Raw genomic sequence first — 5,662 nt, 5'->3', positions numbered from 1 at the left:
GAACTTCAGCTCATTTAAGACATTCATTTCATGTAGGCAATCAGTAACAATGACAAGAAATTAAGACTGGGCTGTAATTAGTGTGAAATTGCTCTCTGTGAAACTGTTGCTCATGTTGAGCAATTTTTCATGTATTTATTCTCCAAGTCTCTCTTTTCTGGTAGAGTGTCTATTTAAATCTTTTGTCTACTTTTAATTGGGTTGTTTGTCTTATTGAGTTGCAAATGTTCCTTATACAAGTCCATTGTTATGTATGTATGAATATAAAATATTTTCTCCTAGTCTATGATTTGATTTTTCATTTTAACAATGATTCATGAAGAACAAAACTTTTCAAATTGATAAAGTTCAGTTTGTTGATTCTTTTTCTTTTAAAGTTCATGCTTTTGGTGTTTAAGAAATCTTTGCCAAATCCAGGGCACCTGGGTGGCTCAGTCGGTTAGGCGTCCGCCTTTGGCTCAGGGCATGATCCCAGGGTCCTGGGATGGAGCCCCACATCTGAGCGAGAAGCCTGCTTCTCCCTCTCCCTCTGCTGCTCCCCCTGCTTGTGCTCTCTCTCTCTCTTTCTCCGTCAAATAAATAAATAAAATCTTAAGAAAAATCTTTGCCAGATCCAGATTATTAAAAATTTCTTCTTTGTTTTCTTTTTGAAGTTTTATAGTTTTAATTTTTCTCAGGTCTATGATCAATTTCAAGTTATTTTTTGTGTATGGTATGAAGTAAGGGTTAAAGTTCTTTTTTTGTTGTTGTTTATCTTTGCAAGCGGCTAGCCAATTCCTCCAGGACCATTTACTGAAAATCTTATTCTTTCCCCATTGAATTGCCCTTACACTTTTGTCAAAAATCAATTGACTGTGTGTTGGTCTATTCATGGACTCATTATTTCCATTGTCTTATTTATCTATTATGATCCAGTATGACATTGTATTAATTGTTGTAGCTTTATAATAAGCCTTGAAATCAGAAAGTGTAAATCCTTTAACACTGTTATTCTTTTTCAAAGTTGTTTCAGCTATATTCCATTCTTTGCATTTCCATATCCTGCTAGGCTTTTGATTGGGATTACACTCAGTCTATAAATCAATTTGGGGAAGAACTGACATCTCAACAATGAGGAGTCCTTTGATGTAAGAACACAGTCTAGTTCTCTACTTATGTCTTCATTAATTTCTCTTAAAAAATTTGTAGTTTTCATTATACAACTGTTGCACATCTTTTGCCAAATATCTCCCAATTTTCATATTTTTAAATGCTATTGTCCAAGATATTTTTTAAAATTTCCTGGAGCACCTGGGTGGCTCAGTGAGTTGAGCATCTGACTCTTGATTCTGGCTCAGGTCATGATCTCAGGATTGTGGGATTGAGCCCCGCATCAGGCTCTGAGCTCAGTATGGAGTCTGCTTGTCCCTCTCCCTCTGCACCTCCCTGATGCTTGCTAGCACTCTCTCTCTCTTTCTCTCTCAAATAAATAAATAAAATCTTTAAAAAAATCTTTTAAAACTTTTATTTCCTGATTATCTGTTGCTAGCATATAGAAATACAAATGATTTTTGTGAATTGCTCTTATATCCTACAGTTTGTTAAAGCATTTAAAAATATATTTCTTTTTTTTAATGTTATGTTAATCACCATACATTACATCATTAGTTTTGATGTAGTGTTCCGTGATTCATTGTTTGCGTATAACACCCAGTGCTCCATGCAGTACGTGCCCTCTTTAATACCCATCACCATTTCTTAGGATTTTTTTTACATGGAGAGTCCAGTCACCTGTGAGTATATCTGTGGGTTTTTGTAAATGCCCTTTATTAGATTGAGGAAGTTCCCTTCTGTTTGCTGAGAATTTTTATCAGGAGTCCATTTCAGATTTTGTCAAATAAATGCTTTTTATGCATCTATGGAAATAATCATGTGGCATCTGTTAAAATGGTGAATGATACTGATTGATTTTCAAATATTGAAACAACCTTGAATTTCAGGGATACACTCTACTTCATAATTCTTTATGGTACTTTTTATATGTTGCTAGATTCAGTTCGCTAAAATTTTGCTGAGAATTTTTACATCTGTGTTTATGAGGGCTATTGACCTGCAGTTTTCTTATTTTGTTAATGTTTTTCCCTATTTTTCTCTTATTTATTTCATCATTTTGTGCTTTTTTCTTTATAACTTGGGTTTAATTCCCTCTTCTGTTCCTAATTTCCTTTTTTTTTTTTTCCAGGGTTGTTGGACAGGTTTATTGAAATGGAGCCGTTTTGCCCCAGTTAGAGTAAATGGCTTCTGGTACAGGCTGTGGGACATCTCTCCGACCACAAGTCCCCATCGCCAAACCAGGACAGATGAACATCTGTTCATTTGGGGATAGATTTCAATGTTAAGCTGTAGTCACACATGGGCTCTGTGGCTGGATACAGCTCAGACTTTCTGGAACGTCTGTTTGCACACTTGGCCTTCACAGAACATTTCCAGGTGAAGTTTGTCCCCTTCGATCCAATGGGTCCAGCCTCTGTTCTTCTTCTCCCCTTTCTGGACACAGGTGAGTCTGTCATTGTCCCAGGTGGCCAAGCTCTTGCATTTCCTGTTATCCAGGCCTTTATTATCCTCATCAAATTCTTCTCCAACTTTAAATGTAACAAGGTAGTTCCTCAGGCTGCTGTATGTGTGGATGGTAAAAGAATCCCCATTTTGCTCAATCACTTTCTGTGGCTTCAGCAACTTGGCTGTCTTACGAGTAGCAGAGTCAACACCTAGGGCCAGCATGTAGCCCTTGAAGTTGTCGCTGCTGAGCAGGTTCCAGGTGCCGCTGAAGTTGGCAGGCATGGTGCGGCAGGGCGACGGCCTTCTGTTCCTAATTTCTTAAGTGAGAACTTAGGCCATTGATTTCAGACCCTTATTCTTCAGTCCTGTAAATTTCTTTCTATGTACTCATTTAATTGAATCCCAAAATTTAATGACCCATGTTTTCATTTTTACCAGTCAAAAATAATTTCTATTTTACTTTTGATTTCTTCTTTGACCCATGGATTATCAAAAAGATTTACAGGTATTCATCACATTTTCTGTTGATTTCTAATTTAATTCCATTGTGATCAGAGAGTATACCGTGTTCAAAATCCTTTCAAATTTGTTGAATCTTATTTTGTGACCCAGAATAGGGTCTTTTTTGACAAATGTTTCATGTACATTTGGAAGGAATGTGTATTCTGCTGTTGTTGGTTGGGAATTCTGTAAATATTATTTAGGTCAGGTTAGTTGATAGTCTCTATTCAAGGCTTTCATATCCTTACTGATTTTTTGTCTACTTGTTCTCACATTTTTTTATGAAAGGGATGATAAAGTCTCCAACTATCATTGTGGATTTCCTTATTTTTGTTTGAGCTCTATTAGATTTACTTCTCGTATTCCCTTTTAAAAACTTCTTAGAGATTTATTTATTGTTGAGGGAAAGTGAGAGAGAGAGAGAGAGGGAAAGGGAGAGAGCACACACAAGCAGGGGGAGGAGCAGAGGGAGAGGGAGGAGGAGAGAAGCAGACTCCTCACTGAGGATGGAGCCCAACTCACTGGAGCTCGATCTCACTACCCTGATATCATGACCTGAGCCAAAACAAAGGGCCAGATGGTTAACCGGCTGAGCCACCCAGGTGCCTCCATTTCTTGTGTTCTGAAGCTCTGTTATTACATGCATAAGAATTTAGAATTCTATATCCTTTTGACAAATTGACCACTATATCATTATGAAATGACTCTGGTAATATTTTTTGCCCTTAAAATCTCATTTGTCAGATATTGATATAGTCACTCCAGTTTTCTTTTGATTACTGTTTGCATGTTATATCTCTTCCCCTTTTACTTTTAATCCATTTCTGTATTTATAGTGAAAGTGGTTTTCTTGTAGGCAGGAAAGAATTTTGGCTTGCTGTGTTTCTGATGGAAAATTCTGCTGTTGCTTTTATCTTGATTCCTTTTTACATGGTTTGTCTTTATTCTTTGGCTATATTTAAGATTTTTCTCTTTATCCATGCTTTTAAACAGTTGCCTATGATGTACCTTGGTGTAGGATTCATGTTTCTTATATTTGGGGCTTGTTGAAGGCTTTATGGTTTTATAAAATTTGGGAAATTTGGGGCCATTATTTTCTCAAATATTTTTCTGCCTCCTCTTTTTCAGAAACTTTTTATACTAGGCTGCCTAAATTTCCTTCAGTGCATTGATGCTCTGTTCAATTTTTTCCCAGTCTTTGTCTCTTTCATTTTGGGTAATTTCTATTACTGTCTTCAAATTCACTGATCTTTACTTTTATAGTGTTTAATAATCTGTTAATCTCACTTTGTGAACTTTTTCATTACACTAATTATATTTTTTCTGTCCTGGAAAAATGTTTTAAAAATCTTACATGTGTTCACTTAACATATTCAATCTATTTTCTTCAACATAGTTATAACAGTTTTTAATGATTTTGTCCACTAATTCTATAATCTTTTAATTTAGGATATATTATGTTTTGCGTTTTCCTCCTCTGATCCATGCCTGGATTTTGGGGTTGGCTCCCAGACACTATGAGTTTTATGTTGTTGAAGGCTGCATATTTTTGTGTTCCTGTATTCTTGAGCTTTTTTTCAGTGGGAGGCAGTTATGTTCCTTGGAAATAGTTTGCACCTTTTAAGTCTTGCTTTTAAACTTTTTAGGCATGTCCAAAACAGTCTTTAGTGTCAGTAACTTTTCCTCGCATCAGAGGCAATAATTTTCTGAAGACTATCCAGTCTCCTTACATTACAGGGCTTACCACTCTGGTTGATGAAACACAACTACTCTCATCCCTGCGTGATCCCTAGATATTGACACCCTGCTTCTTTCTGTGCATACTTCCATTGTCTCAGGTAGTTTGCTCACGTGCATTTTCTGATTAGCATTCAGCTGAAGATTTAAGGGGGAACCATCTGTAGAATGCAGAAGTTCTTTGTATAGGTCCCTTCTCACATGTGGCACTGTGAAATCCAATCATCTGGACTTTCTAGGACTACCAGCTCCATGTTCTCATTTTAGGGAGACTGTTAAGCTCTCTCCCTGTGTTTCCTCTCTGCGTGGCAGCATGGAAGCTCTCCCCAAACAGTAAGCCTGGACAATCAGATGGCCCAACTCATTTGTTTCCATTCTCTCAGGGATCACTGTCCTGAGCTGACGCACGTTCAGTGTCTGAAAATTGTTGTATCATACATTTTTAATGGTTTTTAAATTTCATGTGGGAGGATAAACCCAATGCCTGTGCTCCATAGTGACCAGAAGAGGGCATTTCTCAGTAAGGGTCTAAATTTTTTTTTTCCTTATTATGTGGGATTGAGAATTTTGTATTATATTTAGGGTCATTTGTATTTCTTTTGCTTTGCTTTTCTGTATACTTTTCTATTTCATCTTTTTCCCTCATTGGGATGTCGGTCTTTTCCTTCTTCATTTCTAGAAGCTCTTCAGAGATTATGGAGATTAACCCCCTTTTTCATAAATCTTTTTCCAGTGTCTTATGTTTTTACTTTGCTATGGTGTTTTTTATTCTATGAGTATCACTTTCATTTTTTGTGTAGTCAAATTTATCAATATTTTCTTTTATTGCATTTGGATTTTGAGTCATATTTAGAAAGTCCTTCCTGTGGCATATTTTTTAATATCC

At 36.4% G+C, this 5,662-nt stretch overlaps 1 pseudogene; it reads right to left on the bottom strand.

Annotated features, from left to right (window-relative positions):
* Window positions 1-2,415: 2,415 nt before the first annotated feature.
* LOC114223550 (retinoid-binding protein 7 pseudogene) lies at window positions 2,416-2,820 on the bottom strand (annotated as a pseudogene).
* Window positions 2,821-5,662: the final 2,842 nt, after the last annotated feature.

This window comes from Eumetopias jubatus, unplaced genomic scaffold, assembly GCF_037043125.1.
Source record: "Eumetopias jubatus isolate StellerSeaLion01/CBP00866 unplaced genomic scaffold, mEumJub1_p1.0 scaffold_4, whole genome shotgun sequence".
Taxonomy (NCBI): domain Eukaryota; kingdom Metazoa; phylum Chordata; class Mammalia; order Carnivora; family Otariidae; genus Eumetopias; species Eumetopias jubatus.
This window is presented reverse-complemented; position numbering and strand designations above follow the sequence as displayed.